General features: G+C 41.3%; 1 protein-coding gene across 2 annotated transcripts in view; it reads left to right on the top strand.

Moving 5' to 3' along the window:
• LOC137428974 (uncharacterized) overlaps positions 1–6000 on the top strand; it is a 151922-nt gene that overhangs the window by 26665 nt on the left and 119257 nt on the right. For both annotated transcript variants that reach the window (XM_068118910.2, XM_068118911.2), the window contains exon 2: positions 4075–4151. The gene's annotated coding sequence lies outside the window, so the exon portion shown is untranslated. The remainder of the gene's footprint in view (positions 1–4074; positions 4152–6000) is intronic.

Below are 6000 nucleotides of genomic sequence, written 5' to 3'. Positions count from 1 at the left end.
ATTTGCCTAAGTCACAAGATTTGTGCTCAACAGGTTTCATTTAAAGAAATCTATAAAGGGCATTTGATCTCCGTAGATTTTCTTTATAATACCCAAAAGATTATCGTAGTGAATGTTTATGCACCGTGTGACCCAATGGAGAGGAAAATTTTCTTTTCCACTCTGCGGGATTTTGTAAAAACTCTGGACCCAACAGCCTTTATCTGTATCGCGGGAGATTTTAATTGCACAACTTGTCCGTCAATTGATAGGAATGGTCATGAGCCTCATGTTGCCTCTACGAAAGCTCTAGAGGACACCATCAACATCTTTCGGTTTAAGGATGTGTGGAGATCACAACACCCACTCTCACGCTGTTATACATGGTGTAGATGCAATGATGGTATTATGTCAATGGCAAGGCTGGACAGATTCTATGTGAACAAGCCAATGTTGAATGTGGTGTCTGTCTCCAAAATTTTACCAACTGGATTCACAGACCACAGTTTAATCTCAATGTCCTTTAAGTTACCCTTTCCACCCGGTGGTAGTGCTTACTGGTCTTTGAATACTCGTCTCTTACATGACAAGGAATTTAATGAGGCCTTTCACGTCGTGTGGGAGAAAATTCGCTCCTCCAGACCTGAGTATGATAGTCTCCGGCTGTGGTGGGACATTGCAAAATCCCAAATTAAGAATTTCTGTCAACAATACAGTGCATACACCACCAAAATCCAATCAATATCAATAGATCAGTTAAAATCTGAAATTATATCGTTAGAACAGAATGTTGACGAGGTTGGGAGAGGTGCACGTGACCAACTAATATGGGCAAAGAAAGCAGTGCTGGAGGAAGCGGTACGGCAACGGGCGATGGGTGCCTTGGTCCGAATGCGAATGAGCTATTTAACTCTGGACATGCCAAACAAAGAGTTCTTTAAGTTAGAGTCTTCCCTCAAAAGGTCACAACAAATTCATACTTTACTCACTCCCAATGGGTCGCTGGTGACCTCTCAGCAGGCGATCAGGTGTACTCTGAAAGGGTTCTATTCTAACTTGTATTCTCCTCAGAACGTGGACAATGAGGTGATACGAGAGTTAACTGCTGGGCTTCCGAGTGTCGAGGAGGATGAGCGATGCATGCTCGATTCCCCAATTTCGGCTGATGAACTTGAAGCAGCTGTGCGGAGCCTGAAAGATGGGAAAGCTTCTGGAATAGATGGCCTGCCCACAGAATTCTACAAGACCTTCTGGGCCCTTGTGGGACCTGACTTACTCGATGTACTCGATGAAAGCATACGTGTCGGAGAACTTCCAATGTCTTGTAGACGAGCAGTCGTTTGTTTGCTACCAAAAGCTGGGAATCTTCAACTGGTTGATAACTGGCGACCTGTCTCCTTATTGTGTGTTGATTACAAGATTTTCTCTAAAGTACTTGCTAATCGTATGAAGACTGTGATCAGTTCAGTTATACACCCGGACCAGACCTACTGTGTGCCTGGAAAATCTATTTATGATAATATTTTTTTGGTAAGAGATATTATTTCATGCAATAAGTTCCTGCGTGACGATTTTGGGTTGCTGTTTCTTGATCAAACTAAGGCCTTCGATCGTGTTGACCACAAGTACCTTTTTTCTGTCCTGAAAGGAATGGGGTTTGGTGAAACTTTCACCTCTTATGTGAAACTCCTGTATACTAATACTCAATGTATGATGAAGATCAACAATAGGTTATGCTCTCCCTTTCCTTTCCAACGGGGTATTCGCCAAGGTTGCCCCCTCTCTGGGCTTCTATATATAGTCGCCCTTGAACCACTCCTTCGGTCTATTAGACAGCAAATACCTCAGGGAATGAGAAGTATAGAAGGAGCAGAATTTGTGCAGACGGCTTATGCTGATGATGTCTGTGTTTTGATTAGAAGCTCCAATGATGTCTCTGCTTTACAACGTTGTATGCGAGATTTCTCTGCAGCCTCTTCCGGTGGGATCAATTGGAATAAAAGTACAGCATTATGGTGTGGCAAAGGCAATCTCTCTTGTGTATCACCACCCTCACTCCCACACAACCTGGTCTGGAGAACGGACGGGGTTAAATATCTTGGAGTGCATATCGGTAATCGTGAAACAGAAATGAAAAATTGGGAAGGAGTGTTGGAGCAAATTATGCACAGATTGAAAGCATGGGAAGGACTGCTGAGGTCCATCTCCTATCGAGGCCGTACCCTTGTCATAAACAATCTGGTTGCAACAAAATTATGGCACAGAATTATTGCTTTACAGCCATCAAACCAACTAATTATGGCTACTCAGCGAATGCTAGTAAACTTCTTTTGGAGTGGCTACCATTGGCTGAGGCCTGAGATATTGTACTACCCCCGGAAGGAAGGTGGCCAGGGCATTGTTGATATCTCTGGTCGGGTTGTGGCCTTTCGGCTGCAGTCTCTGCAGAGACTACTGTTCGCTGAACAGCTGCCCTGGCGGCCCTTTGCATTTTTTCTGTTACAACAGGCTGGTAGACTGAGATATGATCGGCAGCTTCTTTTGATAGACCTCGAGCATATAAACTTTGTCTCTCTTCCGAGATTCTATCAGAGTTTATTGGACACTTGGAAAAGGTTTGACGTCCACCGCTTCCTTGAGGGCTATAATTGTCGAATGTTCCTTCAAGAACCCCTTTTCTTCAATAACTTTTTTCCTGGTATCCCTCATAGCCATGCCCTGATTAAAAAATTTATCCAAGGAGGGATTAACAAAGTATGTGATCTGAGAGATTCATCTGGAGTTAAGTGGAAACCTGCTGGTTTGGTGGCAACCTCAGTTGGATCTCGGTCTGTCCGACTTGTAGACCAAGTTGTACGTATAGTCATAAGAAAATTTAGACAGCTAAACATCGGCTGGGAAGGTGTTGGTAACATTGAGGACTTTCGGTTAGGTTTCCCTGAAATCAAAGTGCTCCTTTCGTCTTCTCTTCAGCCGGAGATTGAACATACCCCCCCTTTTCATCTTGTAACTAAGATTGGAATCCGTGATCTCTCTCGACAAAATAAGAATGTACCCCTCTCTGGGAGAACACGAGTAGCTTTGTGGTCTCTCTCTCTCTCTCGATATCTCTCTCTCTCTCTCTCGATATCTCTCTCTCGATATCTCTCTCTCTCTCTCTCTCTCTCTCTCTCTGTCTGTCTCTCTCTCTCTCTCTCTCTCTCTCTCTCTCTCTCTCTCTCTCTCTCTCTCTCTCTCTCTCTCTCGATATCTCTCTCTCTCTCTCGATATCTCTCTCTCTCTCTCTCTGTCTGTCTCTCTCTCTCTCTCTCTGTCTGTCTGTCTCTCTCTCTCTCTCTCTCTCTCTCACACACACACACACACACACACACACACACACACACACACACACACACACACACCCTGCATGCAAAACAAACAGGATGACAGTTTATAACTGTATTGATATTTGAACCCTGGTCAAACAGCTCGAAGGTGAGATTGCAAATCACTAAGCTACCCTGTCAGCCCATATGATATATAGGTCCTTCAGGAATCTCAAAATCTAAAATAAGAATATAAGACAGGTGCATTAAAGTCACATCACAACCAAACAAAATCACATAATTATCCCATGGAGGTTCACGGGATATTGAAATATTTAAAACTCTGATTTAATGGGACATTGTTTTGTGGGATAATTGCATATTGGATCTACAAAAATCTCAGAATTTGTCTTGGGAAAATTATTCAATCGTCTCTTGACAATATGTACAAATAACTGCGGTATAATCCGAACTATCTCCAAATATTTGAAAATCTGCTCAGTTACAAGTACCTTTCCCCACCTAATGCAACAAGTGTTGATGGCCCTAAATCAATGTATTGAGTCTACTTTAAATAACCCTCAAAACAAGACTCATGGTGTGCTTTAGATGTATTTAAAGTTCGTTTTTGTAAGTGCTGCGTTGTCGTGTAATCCATCTTTTTAATGGAATATTTCAGTGTCTTTGGATTCAATTAAAAAACTTTGTGTCACGTGATACTCACCATGCCATTGCATTTCTCGTCCCTCTCATTTTTCATCTCTTTATATTCTACATGCTGTGTGGCCAGATCGTGTCCTGAAAGTGACTGTACAAGCAAAAATAGGGGAAGTGACTTGGAGGTGATCCTGATTCCTCAGTACACAGGTAATGGAGTGAATTTGTCTGGGCGGAAACCTCTTGTATCTAACGAGAATATAATCAGATTTTCAAGAATCTGTCATGTATATGATATCGATTTGGAAACTCTTGCTTACAGTGCTGCACACAGTTTAACATGGCGGCCCATTTGGAGATGTGATCTTTTTTTTGGTCGTCAGCCGGAATAAAACTCACTGAAATGCTTATACATGGGAACAAATGCATAATGTAAACGAGATGCTATTCATAGAATACGTTTACCCTGTGCAGTAAACTTGTTGCGAGACAACTCTTCTATTTTTGAACATTTTTTTCCTTTGATCCAAGATGGCTGCCAGACCACGTGAGCGATGCCATCATAAATTTATATTCTCTAATATTATTGTTGCATAGATCACGCTCAATACATTTCAAACTGATCACACTATGCGTTGTCCCTGTCGAATTATGACGTCATAATTATGGCACGAATGACGTCATCGTTAACGAACACCTATTCCCCAAATGGTTCTTTACAATGAGCCATGTTTCAATTTTGACCATGCAGCAGTTTTGGAGATATAGAGGTGCAACATTTTTCGGTTTTTCCAAGATGGCGCCTGTACCACATGACCTATGACGTCATGATCATCATGAAACTATTCTAAAGGAGGCGCTCCTATGGTGAAAATTTCATGTCCATCACACCATTAGTTGCTGAAATTTTTGAAATAATAATCGGATAAGTGTTGTACTTGTCGAATTATGACGTCATAACGAAGGCACCGATGAGATCATCATTAACATATCTTATTCGCCATGATGAGTACTTGACAATGAGCCAGGTCTCAATTTTTTCCATGGAGTGGTTTCAGAGATATAGAGGTTTGAAGTTTTTCCAAGATGGCGCCTGTACCACGTGACCTATGACGTCATAATAATCATTAAAATATTGTACAGGAGGAGGTGCTCCCATGGTGAAAATTTCATGTCCATCGGACCAACTGTTACCGAGAAAATTTTAAAATGCAGACACGTACCTGAATGCTTAACCCCGCTTTTCGCTTTGTGAGCGAAGGGTAACTAGAATGGGTAATCTAAGATTTCAGAACCTCGCCAGGACTTGTTTTGTGTGGTTTTATAGCATGTATTTTATAGACGCACTCAGATTCAAATTGTACATACTTTATAGACATGCTCACCATCTAATATTGTCCATACTCAATAGACGTACTCACATTCTAATAAATTGTACATACTTTATAGACATACTCACCATCTAATATTGTACATACTTTATAGATGTACGCACATTCTAATTGTACATACTTTATAGATGTACTCACATTCTAATTGTACATCCTTTTTTGGAGGTACTTGGTTGAAAAAAAGGTAACGTGCACCATAAGGTGGTGTTTGTGGTCTACACAATTAGCACATTCCGTGTTGACAAACAAACTTGCAAACGGACCCAAATGTAATACGCTCTTCCTCTGGTGAGGTTAACGAGTAACTGTACAAGACCAGATTGCTCATGGGTGTCAGACACGGAGCAACCCATGCACAATTGTCGAAACGTCACTAAAGTCTGTCCATGTTGGGTGTCATTTAGCAGCTCTAACCTTGGAAAAAGCAAATGGAGTGGAAAAGCAAAGCAAAAGAATGACAAGTGTCATTTAATACCACAAAATGGTCCAAAGCAACAAAAAGTCAAAGGTCAACGCCACATAAAATCGTCAATTTTCATCCAGTTGACCTGAAATTTTAAGAATTTTGCATACTGGGTTACTGAATTATTTCACCACTCAAAACCAAAAGCCTATTATTTTTTTTTAGATCAAAAGGTCAAAGGTCAAGGTTGCATAGAATTGTCTAT

This window comes from Myxine glutinosa, chromosome 6, assembly GCF_964187855.1.
Source record: "Myxine glutinosa chromosome 6, kmMyxGlut1.1, whole genome shotgun sequence".
NCBI lineage: Eukaryota > Metazoa > Chordata > Myxini > Myxiniformes > Myxinidae > Myxine > Myxine glutinosa.
Note: the sequence above shows the minus strand (reverse complement) of the source record. Positions and strands in the feature narration are given on the sequence as shown.